A 23391-nucleotide genomic window follows, 5' to 3' on the forward strand; every position below is an offset into this window, starting at 1 on the left:
TCCTATCTAGCCTTTGGCCACATTAACTCTCCTGCTATTGTTCTCTATACACCTACCACTCTATACAGCTACTCTAGATCTGGGTAAGACTTTTCTATTGTCATTAGTTTGACCCCCTTCTCCAACTCAAGGCATGCCTTCTTTGCCGATCAAACCATAAAAAGCAAAACAAAACGAAATAAAAAACTAAAAACAAACAAACAAACAAAAAACAATAAGAGCGAGAAATCTGCAAAGTCAGAGGATATAGCACATGAATAAAATGTTCACCCTTGGCTTGACAGGTAAGATGCTATGGAAAAAGGATGGCATGGACAGGGCCTTGAGGACAAGTGAGTGCAAAACAGAACTGAGGCATGGCCATGCCATTCTGATGGGGCAGGGATATAAGCAACTGGGGCAAAAGCGGGGAAAGATGAAGAAAATGGAATGTGAGAGACACACATTGTTGGATTTTTGGACACCATGCTAAAGGCTGCAGAAAGATTGAAGCACTGCTCTCTCAAACACAAGACATTACCCAGATTATCATCACTGAGGAGGAAAAGAAGGCTTAAACACTCAGGTTCTGGTCTAACCTGGCATGTCATTTAACTTCCCTAAGCTTCTGAGATCCACAGTGCATTTATTTGCCACCTGCCCAGTCTCCATATATTTAGTTTACCTTGTCTTGCTTCATAGAATAACAACTCTAAAACAAGCCTTAGACATCATTTAGTTCAAATTCCTCATGTTACCAGTAAACACAATTTAGTTTAAAGATAGAAAATGAGGAAGTTAACCAAGGCCACACAGCTCACTGGTGGCAGACCAGGGCAACAGACAGGGTTAAGTTCTTTTAGGTAAGGGGACCAATGAACACCTTGAAATTGTTTGCACTATATTTTAGAAACTTGTTTTATTTTTCTCAATGAAATCCATGAGTCAAATATTTGAAGAACCACTGTTATGTGGGTTTCCAAGAAGAGCTCAAGAGGTGCAGGTAAATTGCATTTAAACATCACTGTTTTCATTGACTCGTTGAAAAGCCAAAATGGGAGAAGAAATCTGGGAAGGAAACAAACTAAAATAAAACAAGTAACCTTCCTCTAGTTCCTTCAGTCCACTGACTGGGAAAGATATATTTTCTAGAAATACTGTGCTAATACTAAAACGACATAGACAAATAAAAAAATAAAAAAGGATTGTTGCTGATGCTGCAGTTAATTGCAAATGATTCCACTATTCCACATTCTCTCTTCTGAATGTTTAAGCACCTGGGCCATCTGGCATCAGACCCACTGCAAACTCAACCCGGCACTGTGTGACATCACTCCCAGCTCTGTGTGTTAAAGGAAACAAAAGCTTTACCTGGATTATCGCTCTTCTACAAAGGATTCCAAGGGTAACACAAAAGAAGATAGCAGCTGGAAAAACTGATGGTTATAACATTATGTGAGTAAAGAGGATTGCTGAATCTTCTTCAAACCCAACTTGCAGAGAGAAGGGTATAATCTCTTTTCACTTGGGAGTGTTATGCAAAATATGGGGATGAGGAAAACATTTTCTTGGATTTACTGAGAGAACAGATTATTATAACTGTTATTATTAGTAATTATTATTATAATTATAACATATATTTTATAATAATAATAAATAAATGTATGCAAGCAGAGACACTGCAAAGATGTAAAGGGATGAAGAAGATGGGGATTTACATAGGAACATGCAAAACTGAAAATGATGATATAGGAAGCTGAGTTCATGATATCACTTGATGTATTTCTTTATTCATATTAATTCATTTAAGAAAAAAAAGCTACAGAATCCTTACTTTGTATCAAGTAGATTCTGCGCATATTGTCTTTATAGGCAATCCTGAGTTAGTGCATGGGGGCATGCAGGCATTCATGCCAGAGTTTGGAAGAAGAAAGAACTTAGCCATGTTAATGGAGTAATAATCAGCAAAAGACACATTAATATAGGGTTTTTCCCTAACGGACAAAAGACATATTAATATAGATTTTTTCCTAGGTAGATTTTATTGCCTCAATTTTACAGAAGAAGGAATGGAGACTCTTAGAGAAGTTAAATAACCTGCCCAAAGTCACATGGCTAGTATCCCACAGAGGTAGGACTTAAAACCGCCTTTGTCTATAAAGCCCAAGTACACCCTATGACATGTGGCTACCTCCCAACGCTAAAACACCTACATCGAATAGACTGTCTTTTTGTCTTTGCTTATAGCTTCCCCTTTGCCTGAAATACATTTTCTATACCACACTGTAGTTACTCAACTATGCCCCATCCTTTGAGACTTGGTTCAAAGTCCATCTTCTCTGTAGAGCTTTACCCAAATGTCTCCAATTACTAGTTTCTTCTACCTTTGAATTCACATGCAATTTTAGATCTACATTTCTTACAGTTGTCTCACTTTCTACTCAGAACCACAGAGAACTGCAACTTACAAACTTTTACAGCAGAAATTATGTAGTATATGAATAAGACCTTTTGCCCTTGTGTCAGAGGTACTGCAATTTCCAGATCTACCACATTACCTGGCAGCATGCAAGTCAGTTAACATCTATGAGTCTTATTTTCCTAATCTCTATAACACAGATAATAAACAATGAATGACTTTCTCTCATCATTAGCATAAGAATTAGGTTAGTTGAAGAGGTAAAAATATTGTGTTTTTATTTTGGGTTTATAATCTTCTCAACCTTAGATGTTTCAAATTGAGTAAATTAATTGGCTATTCTAGACTAGAACAAAGATCTTGTCCAACACACCGCAGTGGAAACTCTGGTCTAGGCTCCCATGGGCCTTGCAGATTGTGATGACTAGGGAAACTTGGTTACCGCCGGTATGTAGTTAGGTTTTCCTGGAGCTGTCTCTGGGGAGGGAGTTTCTACAGCACTATAAGCGGTTAACAACTGCCGCTCTGGTGTCAGTTACCCTCCTTCAAAACCTGGCCTCACCATTTTTTTTTTTTTAAATTTTATTTATTTATTTATTTATTTATTTATTTATTTATTCATGGCTGTGTTGGGTCTTCGTTTCTGCGAGAGGGCTTTCTCTAGTTGCGGCAAGCGGGGGCCACTCTTCATCGCGGTGCGCGGGCCTCTCACTATCGCAGCCTCTCCCGTTGCGGAGCACAGGCTCCAGACGCGCAGGCTCAGTAGTTGTGGCTCACGGGCCCAGCCGCTCCGCGGCATGTGGGATCCTCCCAGACCAGGGCTCGAACCCGTGTCCCCTGCATTGGCAGGCAGACTCTCAACCACTGCGCCACCAGGGAAGCCCACCATTTTTAATTTGAAGTTCTTTGGCCAGATATTAACCTTTCTGTGACTCAGTTTCCTCATCCATAAATGGAGATAGTAGTGTTACTCCATAGGAGTCTTGTGAGGATTTAGAGTAACAGCTACTTAAAATGTTTAGTGCATTGCCTATTCCTTAATAAGCACTGAGTAAATGCTTATTATGATCAATTCAACTCTCATTGACTTCAACTCTAATCTAGAGACAGCCCAACAGATGGATGGAGCCCAGGGGACTTGAGAGAAGTAAGAATGCAGTCAACCTCAGGATGATTTCTTAGGACTTAGCAGCATGCCTGAATAAAAATGTACACATTTCATGTGTGTATTTCCAGCTCATAGTGACCTCACCTTCTTTGGAAACTGGTTCTTTCTCCAAACCATGAGGCTAGGCAACTAGTATCCATGTTCGAACAGTTACTTTGCTCACAATCCCAGCACTTATTTGTCTATGGGATAATCCTTAAAGATGCCTTCAAAGACATATAAAACTTTCTAATATAGCATGTATAACTGAGTGAACAAACAAGAAATGAAGATAAACATTAGACTCTAGTGAACCAGGCATCTGTTTATGGCATTCCATGAATTTTTTTCTAAGTTTCCTGGTAGTCAAATAGAAAAGGGTAACTAGTTTAGTCAACCAATTGAGTTTACATGTGAAAAAAGCAAGTTACCTAGAAATACAAATGTTCTTTGTATAAAAAGCAAACATGAATTTTTTTCCTTAGATGCTTGTTAAGAAGAGGCAATGAATTTGGAGCATGGTCAAGGAAACATGGCAGAAAATGAAACACAATGGATGCGACACAACATTAGGCCAGAACACCAAAAAGGAGGATTATGCTGAATCAAACCAAAGAGCCAAAAGAGGGCTGCAACTTCTTTATATCACCCCCTTTTCTATGGAAAGGACGGATCCAACATTGTGCCAGAACCAACACCCTTCTCCATCATTGTCTACTCAATTAACGTCCTCTGCTTAGGACCTCCCTGGGATTTTAGAATACTTAATGAAAAGGTTACAGTATTGCCTATACACCCAAATACTACTCATCCAAGTGTATACGAAGTGTCAGAGAGAAGGGTAAAATTCAGATTCCTGAGTCGCACCTCCAGGGATTTGATTCAGTTGGTCTTAATGGGCCATAAGAATCTATACTTTTAGAAACACTCCCGGGTTTCCCTGGTGGCGCAGTGGTTATGAGTCTGCCTGCCAGTGCAGAGGACACGAGTTTGAGCCCTGGTCTGGGAAGATCCCACATGCCGCGGAGCAACTAGGCCCGTGCACCATGACTGATGGGCCTGCGCTCCGGAGCCCATGAGCCACAACTACTGAAGCCCGCGAGCCTGGAGCCCATGCTCTGCAGCGGGAGAGGCCACCGCAGTGAGAGGCCCGCGCACCGCAACGAAGAGTAGCACCTGCTCACTGCAACTAAAGAAAGCCCGAGCGCAGCAACAAAGACCCAGTGCAGCCAAAAATAAATAAATTAATTAATTAATTTTAAAAAAAATTCTAAAAAAAAAAAAAACACTCCCGACAACCTTGATTCAAGTGGAACCTGTACTAGACTTGGAGAACCCTGTCTTAGGAAGTTCTCAGAGTATGTCTTCACTACCTTTACTCCTTCTGCTTCTTTATTTTCACCTTCAGGCCATACTTCCTGAACATGTACTATATTCCTGGTACATTAGGTTCTTTCTCATAAATCTATTTAATCAATTTTTATAAAACCCTTGTGGTAAAAATGATTTCCCCCATTTTATAGGAGAGGGAACCAAGGCTCAGTATCCTAAATAAGTATTTCAAGGTCACAAAAAAGTATGGGTGTTACAAAAATAAAAGACACTTTTTCTTTTCAAAGGAAAGGATGAGATCTAATTATGGAGGAATTCCAGTAGCACAGAGCTGTGGATAACACTGACTAACCTAAGATAGTCAATAGCTCATGCCTCAGTTTCTCCATTGTCAAATTAGAAATGACACAGGCTTTAAATGAAATTAGAACACTTCAGGGGAAACATGGTTTCCAGGTGCAAAATATGATTAGCATGACAAGAAGCATAACAAATTGATCAAACTGCTGGTTAGACACTCAGAGTTCTCACAAAACATCATCTTGCTGCACTAAATGCCAATCAATGAAGATTAAGTGGATTGAATTTTCCTTGGAGAAACATGAGTTTTTAAAATGAAAAGGAAAAAGGCTTGGATTAATAGCTACTAAGGGTTTTGTAGACACAACACTAAAGAAATCAGTCATTTGATAACCTTCCTATTAGTAGGGAAATCATATCATTCAGAATCATGGAAGCATTGAGTGTAAAGTCTGGAAGAAACTTATTATGTGAAAGATCATGATTAACAAAACAAAATCCTCAGTGTATCCTAGATCCATGAAGGCAAAAATTAATAAAATTATTTCCTTAAATTTCCATTTTATGGAAATGTATCTCAGCTGGATATACAAAAGAGATATAATATAACACAATTATATATAATATATGTAATACATATATTAAACATATATATACATAAAATATATATAAATTATATATTCATAAATACATACATAAATTATATATATAATATACACACATAACATATATATAATATTTTCTCTTTCTGTGTCTCCATAATGCAAATGCAAGCTTAATACTGTGGCTGGTAATTGAAGTTAAGTTGATGACACTCTCAAAGATTGCTTTCAAATTCAAAGCAATCTTTGATACGAATTTGGTGGTCATCAGACTTTGGCAGGAGAAGAGGAACTTCCATTTTATTATAGTTCAGGACCAGCACACTTTTCTTAGTCACTATTAAATTTGGAAAGGTAGACCACCCACAGGTAGAGTTGAGTCAACTGTTGAGCTCATTTGGACTATACCAGTGCAGCTATGATTTATCTTCATCACACATCACACAGTCCCTGTGCAAGGGCCTAAAACGTCCTATCAGATATCACGAGAGACCTTTAAGTCATCCCGGAAAACAGTCACCTTGCATGAACTCATACAAGCAATTCCAGGTAACAGAAAGGCAGTGTGGTAGAATCAGCCAGATGTTAGTGAGGCTGTTGGTTGTAGTTCTTGTCTCCATAACTTCATTGTCTGCCCTGGATCCTTGGCCTAAGGTCCCATTTTCACAGGAAGCCTTCGTTCCTTCCTGGTCTAAACTGTTCAGGATTTTCCTTTTGACCTGATGACTTTAGCAGGGTGTTACCAACAGCTGGCTTTTCAGATCATGCTCTGCAGCTACCATCTAGATATTTCCTTCTGGTCTTGATCCTGAAGGTCCATACCTCCCTTTTTCTCGGGCTTTACACTCAATAACTGATCCACTCTTTAAAATGTATGTATTTATTGACACTTCAGGGTTCTTGAGTGGGCTCTCTGTGAGCAAGATTACCATATTATCTGTCCCCATGTTACCCTATCACAGTCTAATAGGAAAGGTAGGAAATGAAGCAACCCATTCCCATTAGTGTGTGAAGCAATATGGTGGGAAGGGTACGAAGGAGGCGACCCTGACATACTCTATTGGGGTCAGAGAAGGACTTTTTAGGCAGGTGAAGTTTAAGCTAAGACTAGAGGACAGACAGAGCTAGGGAAAAAAGAAATAGTTGTTCGAATAGGGAAAACAGTACATATCCAGGCCTGGAGGTAAAAGAGAGCCTCTGTCTTAAAGGTAGAGAAGGAAATTCTGTGGTGTGGCTTGAAAAAACATTCAATTCAAGAATCAGTTGAGAAGAATAGTAAAGGTGTGAGCAGGGAACAGATCTGCAAGGGCCCTGAAATCCATGCGAAGGAATTTAGATTTTATTCTGAGGGCAAGGAAGCCCTGTTAAAGGATTTTTAGCAGGCTCAGGTAAGATGACGAGAAAAATCTTTGAAAAATCATTCCCGTGGTATACAAGAATAAAGGGTTTCCTTTTCCTCTATCCTGCAACTAGTGATATTGAAACAGATTCAAACTGTATCATGGTAGAAGTGTCTATGTTGAAGGCTGGCCCACTTGGTCTCCTCCTCAGGTACTTAACTGTTAAAGGACAGTGAATCTAGACCCAGCATGGGTTTCCCATCACCATTCTGATGGCAAGACTGGGAAGACCAAGTGAGTGGCATCTCTGAACAATAATAATCCCCACGAGATACACCATCCCTTACATAAGCAAGCAAGAAAAGACTGAAACAGGAACCAAAAAATAGATATTTTATATATCATGACAAAGACCGCTGAGGGTAAGTAAGAATCTAAGAAATGTCATCCATCATCCATCCAGGCAATTATCTGCTCTGACAGCTTATGCAGGGACCAAGGACATATTGCTGGACATCTTGTGTCTCTTTCTCTTTAAAGGTGAGCTTTAGACTGGGAACATCCTTCATTTCCTCTTCTGCAAGAATCCACTCATTTAATAACCATGCAAGAATTTTCTTAGCTAACTTGCATTTTTAATTTGCATTGAAAATATTATGAAAACTAGTATGGATTAGCCCAGTAGATTTCAAACTAGGATTTTCAGATTCCATGCTTTAGGGAATACATTTCAGTTCCCAAGCCCCAAGACCTGCTTCAATGAGAAAAATTCCACTGTATCAGTTTTCATATGGGGTTCCGTAGGTACTATATTTCATTAAAGAAACAGTTCGACTGTTTGGGGGAATATCCTAGAAAGAATCAGTGTGGTGAAAAAAAAGTTAGAAGATGTGCACTTAATTAACTGTTTGATCATTAACTAGTCTCTTCTGTCTGAGCCACTATTTCCTCAACTGAACACTGAGGAAACAAAGTAGATCAACTCTAGGGTTCCTTTTAGATTCAAATTCTGATATATATCTTGAAAGCCACAGGAATACTAAATAAAAGTATACCTACTTCCCTTCTAGAGTATCCCTTACTAAAAGAAATTTTGATCTTCTCCTTTACTTCTGAATCACCTCTTTGTGTTAAGCTCATTTTAATCCCACATGGTTCTGCCTTTACTTCATGATACAGCCCCCTTATTTCAAAATACAGAATCATGCTCATATTTTTAGTTAGTAGTTCTTAAAATAAGACGAAATTCTGAGCCTGTTCCTCAGGACTGTTCACAGGTACACTCAGACCCTGGTAAGCCTGTTCATGCACTTACATTAAAAAAAAACTTTGCTCTTCAATAAGTGGTGCTGGGAAAACTGGACAGCTACATGTAAAAGAATGAAATTAGAACACTCCCTAACACCATACACAAAAATAAACTCAAAATGGATTAGAGACCTAAATGTAAGACCGGACACTATAAAACTCTTAGAGGAAAATATAGGAAGAACACTCTTTGACATAAATCACAGCGAGATCTCTTTTGATCCACCTCCTAGAGTAATGGAAATAAAAACAAAAATAAACAAATGGGACCTAATGAAACTTAAAAGCTTCTGCAAAGCAAAGGAAACTACAAGTAAGATGAAAAGATAACCCTCAGAATGGGAGAAAATATTTGCAAATGAATCAAAGGACAAAGGATTAATCTGCAAAATATATAAACAACTCATGCAGCTCAATATTAAAAAAACAAACAACCCAATCAAAAAATGGGGAGAAGACCTAGACAGACATTTCTCCAAAGAAGACATACAGATGGCCAATTTCTCCAAAGAAGACATACAGATGGCCAAGAAGCACATGAAAAGCTGCTCAATATCACTAATTATTAGAGAAATGCAAATCAAAACTACAATGAGGTATCACCTCACACCGGTCAGAATGGCCATCATCAAAAAATCGACAAACAACAACTGCTGGAGAGGGTGTGGAGAAAAGGGAACCCTCATTAGTGCCCATACACCTCTCTAGATTCTAAGGATATCAAATAAACAGACATAATTTTTATATATAAGATTGTATTTTATTTTTGTAGGGGCTCAGAACCCAGAAAAAAAGACAAAACTGTAAACGAGTCAAAATCTAGAGTGGCAGCTATTATGATATAAAGGTTAGAGGAAAGAACTGACATATACAGAGTCACATAGCTAATAAGTTGCAGAGCCAGGAGCCCAGGTCTGTTGACTATTTGCCCAATATACTTTTCCTTTCACCTAAAGAGCACAAAAGCTGCTAACATTTGAGTTCTACTTCTGTCTCCCTGAAGGGCACTGGAGGCTTTAGAAGACATCTGATGGTCTCTGACTAGGAGCATTAAGACCCTAAATTACACTGACATGGTCCATAAATCACCAAATGAGTGAAATTCAGACAGTGGGCCAGCATGAATAGGACCCATCAAGAATGACAGCCACCAAGATCAGGTTGGAGACTTGCAGGCTACATATGGGGGTCCAGCTAAGCATGTGAGATGCTTCCTCCTTGTTAGCACATTGTCCAGGAAGGAAGAGGGAGAAAGATACTTCTTCCTATATCATGATAAGGACTGTTATATAACCAGTTTGGCTCTGGAGTCAGGCTCCCTGGCTTCAAATGCAGGCTTTGCTGTATGCTTTGTGATCTTGGGCACTTTACTTCCCCTTTTTAAACCTACTTTATAGGGTGAGTCTACAGATTGAACGAGATAACTTGTAAAGTGTTTAGCACTTAGTAGACTGTTCAGAAGATGTAAAGAATATATAAGGATCATTTTAAAAATCTTATTTTGATTTGGCTCATTTTAGTTTACAATATAACCCTGGTGGGTGAGAGAGATGTACCCCAAATGTATTTCATAACTGACATCATTAAAGGAGACCAAATTTTAATCAGTTGTATTATTGCCTTTAAATTCTCTACAAAGGACACATCAGCTTCTCCCCTGTACTTGGGACAGAACACACTCGCCACCACCTGTGGCACAAACAGAAATATTCTTTCATCAGTATTAATGCATTTAATTCTCTACTCTTAACCCTCCTAGTTAGGCAAAGGTATTCTATTTTATTAATATTAAAACTGAGTCATTAAGAGATAATGATAATAATACTAGTATTGCTACTACTAATAATATCTATTGTTTAATAGTATTTATTATATGTTCAGTATTGCACAATTTATTTAAAATATATTTTCACAATGAATGCTCACATAAAATCTAGGAAGTAGGTTGCTTGTTAGCCCTTCTACAGATGAAGACCTGAAGTTCCCAGAGATTAGTCACTTTGCTGATGATAAGGGTGAAGCTAGAATCCAGTTCTAAGTCTGTCTGGCATTTTAGTTTCCTAGTCCTGAGAAACCTTCCTGCAAGCTACTCAGTGACCTAGTGGCTATGCCACATTTTGAACTTAGGTTTCCCGACTCTTTCTGTTAAGACATCCCAGGAGTCTTGGGGTATTTTAGTTTGCTAGGGCTGCCATAAGAAATACCACAGATAAGGGGGCTTAAACAAAAGAAATGTATTTTCTCACAGTTTTGGAGTCTAGGAGTCCAAGATCAAGGTGTTGGCAGGGTTGGTTTCTTCTGAGTCTTCTCTCTTTGGCTTGTAGATGGACATCTTTCCCGTGTATCTTCACATTGTCTTTCCTCTGTATGTGTCTGTGTCCTAATTTCCTCTTTTTAGAAGGACACTAGTCGTATGACATTAGGGCTCACCCTAATGACATCATTTTCACTTATTTGCCTCTTTAAAGACCCTATCTCCAAATAGGGTCACATTCTTAAATACTAGGGATAAGACTTTAACATATGAATTGCTGGGGGGCGGGGAGGATACAATTCAGTCCATAACATGGAAACCTTCACTTTTATCAGTCTCTGGCCACCACAGTCTCTCCATCAAAGGAAATGTTCCAGTTACAGCAAATATCCCCATATTTTAGAAAATGCATCAGCTGTGATCCAAAACAAAGGACAATGTCATCTCTTATAAAAGAAGTAGGGGTCTTGAACAGAGGAGGTTTAGAAAGAATTGAATAGAAAGTGCATTTCTGAAATAGATTGTTGCAAGCAATTTTGTGGGCATTATCTTGGTTAACACTTGCAATAAGGATATGAGAATTGCTATGATAATATGCTGAGAAAGGGTAAAAACTGTCATAATTATTTTCCATTGAAATATGTGCCTTTGGTAGAAGATATTAGTTCATGGATCAAGCATTTATTGAGCACATATGATACATCAGGCACTGTGCTTGGTGCAAAGGTGATTGAACTTTGAATGTGGAATACTTCAAGAGGAATCATGGTTTGGGCTAAGAGGAGCACAGTTATTAAAGAAGGACACATTGGTGGCCAGGAATTCCTATATACATCCTATAGATACATGTAGAAGTGTTGGACAATGGATAGATTAACCTTATTCTTTTCTGTGCATTCTTATGGCAAGTGTACTTTAAATGCTTCCATCAATTGAGATAAGTGAGTTTGGCACATGTCCTTTGGCATGTGGGAGAAAGGTTGTTATCAGAAGCTCCTGTCCCCTAATCCTCTACATACCTTCATGCTACTGTTTCTGTGCATTAGTTCAAGGTATGGCCTTACCTATCTTAGGCTCCAAGGTCACTGTGATTGAATTAGTCTGGTAGTAGGATTCCATATTTCTTTTCTGTATGTAATTATTGAGATCAATTGCACTTGTGCTTGTAGACAGCAGCAGACTTGGGACAGGGACAGTTGAGCAGAATGAGCCTGGCAGAGGCTTAGATGGAGGGAAACAGGCAGTGTCCATAGGGTGGAGGTCAGAGTCAGTGAGATGAGAGGAGTGAGCAGGGTTGGGATCTTTCATTCTTGAACCAAGATTCTTCCACTCAATCTGGGGTTTATATCTCTCTAAAAATAATTTGAAATTACTCAACATTCTTAATCATGTACGTAAGTTATTGGGCTCTGAATTAGACACAGTCTTTAATATAATATATGAATCAGGTGTTAAACTTGAAAGGCATTAGCTTCCCTTTCCTTTTGTTTTTGATACACCTATAGCCTGTTTACATTAATAGTACCAATTCTACATTTCCGATTGTTAAATACAGTGACATTTACTTAGATTCTTAGATTTTTCTCTTTTGGAGTTTTGCATATGGTCAGGCTCATCCAGCATGGAATTTGGGGAGTTTTGTAGGTCAACCGGTACGAAATGCTCCCTATTGTTAAATGTTTTTATATTAGAACAAATTTGTCTTTCAAATTGGCCAAGGTTGCTTGCAATTCTAATATGTCTTCCCAAGACTACAGCAGTAGTTTTCTATATTCTCTGCTTCAAGTAGTGTCTTATTTAAAAAAAAAAAAAAAATGGGGGCAAGCATCATTAAGAATAGGATGAATAGATTCTTGCTGAGGAGGTAAGTCACTCCCGTGGGAAAGAGACATTTATGATCTGGCATATGGTGAAGATTCTCTTCAATGCTGGTGATGGTAAGCGCTTGTTGGATGTAATTTACAATTAATCGTGCCCAACAGTTCAATAATAATTCAGATGGAACGAGAAAGGCAAAAAGATTCTGAGTTCCTAGAGCTGTATTCTTGGCAACAAATAGCCAGAAATTAAGTCTCACTTGGGGAATTGTGCTGTATTTTTTTTTTCCTCCTCTCTTTGTCTGTGCTCTACCACACCCCCTCTTGTTTTTTAACTCTCTCTTTTTCTCCTTTTCAATCAATCTTTGAGATTTCCCCTCAACTCCCCAGTCTCTTTTTCATCTTACAGGCCACTGAGCTCCCTCTGACTGAAGATTCTTCAATCCAGAACAGCAAACCAAAGACTGTGGCTAGAGCACGAGATATTTTTCTGCCGGCATCCACATGAAACACACACGATCACTCACTTAATAATTCTTCCTATATTTCCTTCTCTAAATGTCCAGAGTGAGAAAGATGGGAGTAGTTGAAAGAAGGGGGTGGGGATTCTTCCTAAAGGGTGATAGACAACCAAGAGACATCTTTGACTCTGCCTACAATCTGCCGTGAAGAGAAGAGCAAATTCAGCAGTTTTTTGCAAAATTACCAACACAGCAAGAAAGGCAGGCAAACAGATTGCTCGGATGGACTGACTCTTAATAACTAGATCTATCAAGTCCCAGATTTGCTACTTGCTGGGAGACTTCAAAGTGGGTCTGATTTTAAATCGTATTTGATTTCCCCAAATTAGGGAAAACTCTCTGAAACATTTAGTAGTGTGGGCCATACTTTGAGAGACACAGGGAGGTTTTGAATCATGCCAATGAGGATGACATCAAAGTCAATTTCTCCAAAGAGTTGTGTTATCATCTTGACTACCTTTCTTTTGATTTATCTATGAACCAGTTTGGTTGCCAACTGCCAACTGTTTGTAGGTACAAACAAAAGGGCAGGGTACTCCTTACCCTTTTCTCTCCTGCCCTGTGCCCCAGGAAGCTGACTGTTATTGAATATTACTGGGCTCCTTTGTCCTATGGCTTCTGGTGGGTTCAGCCAATGGGAGGCACTGGCAGCTGATCTGGAGGTCAGGGGAGAAATGAGGTGGGGGTATTTATTCCTCAGGTCTCTTCCTTTCTGGTCACTGTGGCTTGGCTGCGTCCCTTTACAGTAGCCACTGCTCCTTTTAGGTAGCCCTCTCCTATTACTAATAACTAATCTCTGCAGGTCCCTATAACTGCTTAATCACCTTGTCTCTTCAGACCCAGGGGTGTTGAAAGTGTCCTGCTCTTGCTCATACTGGGGTACTTTCTCAATTCTTTTTCATGTCCTTTAACCCTACCGACCTGACTGTTAACAGTCTCTCTATTGAGCTCTCCTTACATACTCCTTGAATGTGCCACTTCCTATCAGTACGCTGGGCAATACTCAAGGGTAGGGATTATTTGTTCAGTCAGATTTTGACAGTAAAAATACCTAAGGCATAAATAAGTAGATTTGAATTTACATATGTAGTGTAGAGGCTTAGGGAGGTCAAATGCTTTGCTCAAGGTCACAGAGAGAGTCATTAGTGGAACCAGGATTAAAACCCATCTTCTCCAGAATCTATATCCCATGCAATTCCAAGTGTATAACATGGCCCACTAGCCCCATGAGTTTGCCATGATGTAAGATGGAAATAACTATACATACTATATTTGTAGCACATAGTATGTAGTATATATCTTGGGGCATCACAAAACATATTACCAGTTTATAGGTTTTAAGCAATCCTATAGCAAGGTAACTGATTAAAATTGATTTTGTTTAAACTAGAATTTACCACATGTATCACCACAGAGACTTTTTGTTTTTTCTTTCCCAGTTGCATCCCGTGGATGTAATGGTCTGTGAAATCCAGACTGGATTTCTCTGCTCCCCCAAGTGTACTGGAAAAGGGGACTACTTCACTGCTCCACAGTTTATGTATCCTTCTTTCAAGCTCCCAGTACAGGGTAATTTGAACATTTCAGCCCTAATAATGAGGCTGGGACTGTGATTGAGCTTGACTTGTGGGGTCACATCATTGGAAAATGACTGCTCAGACAGAGCCTTTGAGTTGGGGGATGTGTCAACAACAGATGCTCACTTGGGCTTTTGGAGACACCCCCAAATACATCTGCATCGTTATTTTCAAATGGTATAGCCTAATGATTTGTATAGTCTAAGAAAGCAACTTTTTGTTTAAGTATCTGGATATTTTCATTCTCCAACAATGATCAAAACATAGCTATACCGTATACTTCTCCTAAAAGCAGATATTGGCTTTTCTCTCCCATTCTATAGGTGGATGATTGCCTCTCGACAACACACACACACACACACACACACACAAACACAGTGTTTGGCTCAGTATCCCTTAGATACTGCTCTCTATTTCCTCTCGTCAATAATGTCTCTTACGCAGATGTAGAGAATGGACTTGGGGACACGGGGAGGGGGAAGGGTAAGCTGGGACGAAGTGAGAGAGTGGCATGGACATATATACACTACCAGATATAAAATAGATAGCTAGTGGGAAGCAGCTGCATAGCACAGGGAGATCAGCTCGGTGCTTTGGGACCACCTAGAGGGGTGGGATAGGGAGGGTGGGAGGGAGACGCAAGAGGGAGAGGATATGGGGATATATGTATACGTATAGCTGATTTCACTTTGTTACACAGCAGCAACTAACACAACATTGTAAAGCAATTATACTCCAATAAAGATGTTTTAAAAAAATAAAAATGTCTCTTAGCCTTACTTAATGCAGTTTCTGCTTTAGTCATCACAACGCAAGGTGAGGGGAAAAGGAAGGGAGTTAGCAAGTATTGAGTATCTGTATATGCCAGATCCTTTATATCTATCTCCTTTCATTTATTCCTTGGTGTTTCCCACAGGAGAAAACTGAGGCTTGGCACATTTGTATTCCTTTCCCAAGGTTTATAAGCTAACAAAGGTTTTAAACGGCTTGCTCCCTTACCAACATTCATTCCTTTGTTCCATTTATATTTGATGCTACCTGTTGCTAAGCATGCATTTTTGCAGGCACTGAGAGTACAGAAGATGTTGTTTAAAAATGCAACAAAGATGACCTAGATGCAATAACCAAAGTATATCCATGGGACTGTGGAGGCCAGAAAAGGGGCAGTACCCAATTCTGTAGGAGCGGTCAAAAAAGATGGTGAGTTTTGATGCACGTCTTGATAATGGAAAGTTTATTGGTTGAACATGATGAAGTAAGACATTCCACGTAGAGGGAAACAACACAAGCAAAGACAGGTGGCATGACTTGGCGTCATATGTTTAGGAAACCATGATTCATTTGAGTTGGTTGAAATACGAAGTGTAAAAGAAGCATGGTGAGAAGTGAGAGATGAAGATGGAGCTGTACACAAGTTCTGATCTCAGGGTCTTATATTGTAAACCATGCAAAGGGCTATCTAATGTACAAAATGCACTGAGGAAGCCCAGAAGAACAGAATGCATGATGACCATGAGGATCTGTGAATATTTCACAAAGGAGATAGCATTCTGAATTTGGTATTATGTAAAAAAAATTGAAAAGGAACAGTTATAATAGCATATCCACTCTCAGTGCTCAAGTGCCTTTTGGCTGGAGTGCATACACATTTCTCTTAAGATAACTGAATCCCATTTGCTTTAAACAGAGCATTCAGTCTAAACTTATAACAAATGACCTGTCCACAATTAATATTTTGTCAGGGTCCACTCTTATAGGTCAACCTAGAGTTTTGGATGGGTGAGAGTTTTCTTTTAACAACACCCATAGAGGTTTCCCCCCAAATCATGCTGTTTTCCAAATGAGTTTGCAGGGAAATAAAACTGGTTTGTTTTAGGACCACTGATAGGGAGTTGATTTTTTTTTGCTCAAGCCCCCCAAAGGGGTTGTAAACTTGAATGTTTAGCACTATTCTTGCCTATGGGCTATTGAGCTCTCTCAGGACCTCTTATCCAGAAACAGCCTCTGCAGTTCCACTTTTGTATGCTAATTGATTATTTTTTAATAATGCTTCTTTTTGCATGTTATTTGAATTGGTTGCACTGTAAATTAGAATGAGGAGGAGAGAAATGCTGAATATTGGTAGCTGGATGCAGCCTTCAAAAAGAAGGCAGGTTGTAAAGCTGCTTTGATAAACTGCTGCAAAATTTCAGGCTTTGGCCTCAAGTTTCCACCTTGAAACCCAAAGACAGCATTTTCTTATGAAACCTCAACTCGTTACCGAATCTTACAAAATAGAATTGAGGGCAGGAAGAAAGAGAATAAAACTTTTTGTTAATATACCTCAGTTTGGCATTTGTTCCTTCAATCACTCATTTGCTGTTGAATCTATGTGTCCAATATATAATGAATATTTACTATGTATAATATATTGGAATCAATATTACTATACTGAGATAATCATATGTGAATGCTGCCCTTAAGAATTGCTCCCCACTAGACTATAAGTTCTCTGAAGATAGATGCTGTGCCTATTTTGCCCACAATTAAGCCTCCAGAACCTAGCAACACAACTAGAATATGGTGGATATTAAGAATTTAGATGGGATTTGGTGGTCCCACCCCTTGTCTTTCCCTTAGTGGAGGCAAGATAAAATCTCTCCATAATCCCATCTGAACAAGAAATATACGTGAAGAAAATAGCTGAATTTTTACAGAGCGCTTTTGTTTTTTTCAAAACAAAAAGATAATTATTTTACTTGATAAACTTACAATTTGCCAATAAGATTTAACAACCATTACCATGAACAATATATAAGTATATCACAGTGATATATCATGTAACAATATATCTTATATCAATATATTAATATATCATAACTTAACAATATATCTTTGAGATATACAGGAAGAAAGTGCCCTTAAAGACAAGTAGAAATGGACTATTCCACTGTTAATTACAGAGCGCTTTTTGATTAATACTCAGGAAAGCATCAAACAGTGTTCATTGCAAAGCTTTGAAATAAGTTGTGTGGGAGAACATGAATTCCACTTCCTAATTCTGAATTTAAAATGCCCTCTGTAGGGAAAATTCTGGCCCAGCTTACTTATCCAGTTGCAGGTAACAGAACTGAAATAGGAAAATCTGAAAATCGCAGACCTGTCCCAATTTTTTAGGTCCCTACAAAATATTTTTGCCACACCACCTGCATGGAGATGAAAAGGGCTCAAGAGGGTGAGGATGTCCAGAAGTACTCTGCAAAAGTTTACCTTGTCACTAGAGCAAGTTTAGGGGAAGATTAACATCTGTGCATTAACCTTTGCACTCACAATGTCTCTGCCCACAGGTAAACCAGGTCCCAGTGAATAACTTAGGCACTGCCAATTCAAAGTAACCTCTTCCTTTTGAAGGGCTTTGATTAATTAATAGGCTAATAAATTTGTACTTTATCCTGCAGGAAAAAGAGCTATCATACCCACGTGGCAGCCATGGAAAAGGGGTAGTAAAAGGGAGTTCTTTTGTGATGAGGGAACACTATTGTATGTTGGGTGTCGTGATGGTTACGTTCATCTAGACACTGGATTAAATCACATAGAATTACACACACACACACAGACACAGACACACACACACACAAGTGCTTAAAAACTGGTGAAAACTGAGTAAGGTCTGTAGTCTATTAAAAAGGTTATACCAATGGTGATTTCCTGGTTTGATATGGTACTAGAGTCATATAAGATGTCACCATTGGGGGCAGTTGGGTGAAAGATTCTTGGGATTCTATATACTATTTTTGTAATTCCCCTTGAATCTCTAATTATTTCAAAATAAAAAGTTGAGAGAGAGAGAAAGTACCCCCACCCTCCTTGATTAAATTCTAATGCTTCAGGAAGTTGAGATATCCTGCATTAGAATTTGTGATGGGGAAAGACTAGAGGCTACGTGTCCATATGGAATCTCATGGCTTTTTTCCTCTATCAATACATTAACAAAATTTCAATTTCCTGATTCAAAAATTTGACTCTGGGAAGAGAGAAGTAAACTTATCACTGGCAGAAAAGAAGATTCAAATGTGAAAATAATTGTTTTAATCATGTCTTCAGGTTTGGTACACCCCACAGGGGAGCAGCTTGAAGCCAGGAGGAAACTGTAGATGCTGAGGAGGCTGTGTTGGAAAAATTTAGAATGAATTCCTTTGAAATTTATGGATGAAGTGAAGGCAATTGTCAATTTCACTGCATCACAATCTTTATTACTCTTTAATAGCACATCACCTTTAGTTAAAGACTTTATGGACCCACGACAAAATATAATCTAGGAGGGAAGCAGCACACCAGAATAATATCTTTATGCAAAGGAGTTTTTAACATTCTAATGTGCTGTCACACATATTTTCCAATTTTACAATTATAATAATTATTTGAGGGAATTATTGATTGGTTCTTTAATTAGCTGGGGGATATATATAATTAAATTTTTATTAGCTTCATTTTACTCTGAGGGAAATGAGGCACCAAGCACTCAGATGACTTCACCATGTGTCTCCCACTGAACTAGGGGAGCACTGAGATTAGAACCCTGCTCTCTGGAAGAAAAGCCTTGACCATTATTCTCTGTGAGCAGGCTGAGCTTTGGTTTCGAAGAAACATCAGAACAAAGTTATTATGCCTAATAATGCATGGGGAAAAAATGAACCTAACCTATGTGTTCTCAGAAAAATGTGAAGATACATATTTTTCACACATTTTGGCAAATGAAATTGCAGCCATTTGCATGGAGCTTTCAAACAGATCTCATTCCAAGAATATTAAAATAACAGAAGCTGCAACTGTCTGTAGTTGTGTTCAAAGCCAATCTTTAGGGCTTGCTGCAACTTAGGGCTTCCTGGAGAAACCACCAAATACCACCAAGGCCCCTTCCCAAAGACTTGGTTTCCTCAAACATGCAAAATAATGGTGTTTTTTCACAATAAATGCTGGAAGGGGTGTGGAGAAAAGAGAACCCACCTACACTGTTGGTGGGAATGTAAACTGGTACAGTCACTATGTAGAACAGAATGGAGGTTCCTTATAAAAACTAAAAATAGAGCTACCATATGATCCAGCAATCCCATTCCTGGGCATATATCCAGAGAAACCCATAATTCAAAAAGATACATGCACCTCAGTGTTCATTGCAGCACTATTTACAATAGCTAGGACACGGAAGCAACCTAAATGTCCATCAACAGAGGAATGGATAAAGAAGATGTGATACATATATATAATAGAATATTACTCAGCCACAAAAAAGGATGAAATAATGTCATTTGGAGCAACATGGATGGACCTAGAGATTGTCATATTGAATGAAGTTAAGTCAGACAGGGAAAGACAAATATCATATGGTATCGCTTATATGTGGAATCTAAAAAAAAGGCTACAAATGAACTTATCTACAAACAGAAATAGTGTTATAGATGTAGAAAATAAGCTTATGGTTACCAGTGGATAAGCAGGCGGGGGGTGGGGGGGAGGATAAATTGGAAGATCGGGATTGACACATACACACTACTATACATAACATAGGTAATTAATAAGGACCTACTATATAGCAGAGGGAACTCCACTCAATACTCTGCAATGGCCTATATGGGAAAAGAATCTAAAATAGAGTGAATATACGTATATGTAGAACTGATTCAGTTTTCTGTACAGCAGAAACTAACACAACATTGTAAATCAACTATACCCCAATAAAAATTTTTAAAAATATGATGTTTTTTAGATAAGTTGACCAACAGAAGAGAATACACTTTCAAGAATATGGTTATCTAATTCACTATATTGGTGATATCACTGTGTTGGGAAAATACGATCTTGCCAACAAAGGGTAGTGGGCCAACTGGATATCATCACAGAAAAAAAAAAAAATTCCTCAGCTCCTACCTCACACCTTACACAAAATTAAATTCCACCTAGACTGCTGACTTAAAAGTGGAAAGGAAACAATCAGGAATTCATAGGAGAACACTTTTTAAACCTTAGAATTAAGAATAATTTTTCATTTTGATGACTTGCTCCGTTTTTCTGGGTCTCTCCCAGGTATGCATGTTATTAAACTTTTGTTTGATTTTATCCTGTTAATCTGTCTCATGTCAATCTAATTCCTAGATCAGCCTAGATCTTAAAACCTAGAAGGGTAGATGAAAATTTCTTCCTCCCTGACAGCAATCATCAGAATAAACAATTCTAGTATATTAACAGAAAGGAATATTACACAGCAATGAGAATGAAAGGCCCAGTGTTCCACACAAACATTTGAATCAATCTCATGAATATAATATTGAGCAAAAGAAACAGACAAGACACAAATAATTATATACTTATATGCCTCAATTTTTTGTATATATATATATATTGCCATTTGCAGCAACATGGATGCAAATGACTATATATATATATATATATATATATATATTTATATATATATATATTTAAAAGGCAATCTAACGTATGCAGTTTCTTTGTGTGGTGGTAGTGACAGAAAGACCACAGAAAGAGAGATGGGGAGTGGAGATAATTTTCTGTTTGTTGATCTGGGAGATGGTTTTATGGGTTTGTTCAGTTTGTAAAAGTTCATGGAGCTATATATTTATGATGTGATCATTTCTGAGTGCATATTATACTTCAATTTTTAAAATTTATTCTCTGTAAATTTTTCAGATTCGCCACTCTGTTCACTCATTCATTCAGTCATTTCATCAGTTATTTTGAGAGCCCACCATGTGCTGAGTGCATTTCCAAGCCATGGGGTTACTACTATGAGCAATCCATGAGGTTTATCATAAAATGCCTCTCTTCTAGTCCAGGTTTTCAATATCTCTTTCCTAGGTTATTGAAACAGCCTCCTAATTGGTCCCGTTTTTGTAGGTCTTAGCTTCCTCAAATCCACTCTCCCTGTTGTGGAGAAGGTAACCTTTTTAAATTTTAATACCCTTCATGTCCCTCCTAGCACACAAGATAGATTTTAAGTTCCTGGATAATAATAAGCAAAATAAAAAAAAATTAATAATATAGCTAACATTTATTAAGCTATTATGTGTTAGTGACTATGTTTACACTTATTTGATTTAATGATAAAAATAGGAATCTGTTTTGGATTCTATGTCATTGATCACATTCTATAGATGAGGACACTAAGGCACAGAGAGGACACTAAGGTTACACGTCAAGTGGAAGAATGAGCATTTAAGCTGAGTGAGATATATCTGTAGAATTCATGCCTATCACCTAATTTCACCTATTAAACACTTCCTGGAGTGTTCCTGCCTCAATTCCTCCAATCTCCTCCTGAAAATTCTACTCTGCTTGTAGCACCCTGACTCCTGATCTTGCTTACTCATTCTCTTTTTCACTCCTCGGCTAGTATATGTTCATCTAGTCTCTTTTTCTCCAACCCCTTCTGCTGCCATGATCATCTTCCTCAGCACAACTCCTCACATGGTGTCCTTGGTGTCCTTGCTCAAAAGCCTTCAGTTGGCTCTCTTGCCAATGGTTCAATGCCAAAATTTTACATCTACATTTATTGGCCCTTCATAATGTGGCCCAAACCTACCTTTTCATTCACCTAACTACTCCTGTCCACTCATTATACTCTTCTGTCCAATTCACTTATTCTTAATGCCTTTTCACTTTCTATGCCTTTGATCCTCTAATGCCACTTTTCTTAAATCTCCTTCCTCCATCTCGAAAGGTCCATATCCTACCTTCCTCAAGACCCACTCAATATCATCTTCTCCAAAGAATCCTTACTTATGCCCAGAATCTTCCCTCATCTTTCCCAAGTTGGATTAGGTGTCTCTCCTCTGGTTTTCTGTTACACTTTCTGTTTCCATCTATCATTACACTATCACCAGTATTTCTTTCCATGGTGACAAAGTCGTACAGAGCCTCTACCTTTATACCAACCTCCATCCCTAACCACAAACACACGTAATTATCCTTAGTGCCTAGAACATAGTAGATGACCAGTTCAAGTCTTTTGAACTAAATTGAAATGGAGGTGCTGTAGGAACCTGATTTCAGTCTAATGGGCAAAAATGGACATATGCATTCACACGATACTCTATGATTGTAATATTACCTTTTCATGCCTCACTGCATGTGACCTTCTTAGGAATTATTGTCAACATTTATTTTATCGCGAAACTGAGGCTCTGGGATATGGATTTACCCAACAAAGGTAATAGAAAATTATGAAAGAAACCCAGGTCTCCCCTGAAAGTGAACTTCTCTAGAAAACCTCTCTGTAAGAATGTTACTTTTGTCAGAAACACAGAGGGAAAAAAAACAAACAAACAAAACAACAGAGGAGACACACTTTTTGTTTTTAAAATATTTTTCTTGTCTTTAGTTCACTGTTAGATCTTTCAGGTCATTTACTACCGACTTGCAGATCAAAGGTTACTATTATCAAAATTGGATCTCTGGTGTCTTCTTATTTATTATTTCCCTTCCTCTTTAAGTTCTACACAGTGAACTTCCTAGAGTCAAGAGGATACAACAGACATTATTTCAGTAGAAGACCACGGATTGAAGATAAACAACATGGAAGAAAAGAATAGTAGGACTCATCCAGACAAGCCTTCCTTTTTCTGAATTCTTAGCTGCCAGATCTCAGGACACTCACAGATCCTAGAAAAGGAAGGTGTAAACTGAGAAGCCTAGTGGGACTTGTGGGCCTGAAAAGCTTGGGCTCGATATCAACCCCCTACACCAGTTAGGAGAGTATTAAAAGTATACCTACATACACTGTGTTTATATGTATTTAATAA

This window comes from Eubalaena glacialis, chromosome 9 (assembly GCF_028564815.1).
Source record: "Eubalaena glacialis isolate mEubGla1 chromosome 9, mEubGla1.1.hap2.+ XY, whole genome shotgun sequence".
Taxonomy (NCBI): Eukaryota; Metazoa; Chordata; class Mammalia; order Artiodactyla; family Balaenidae; genus Eubalaena; species Eubalaena glacialis.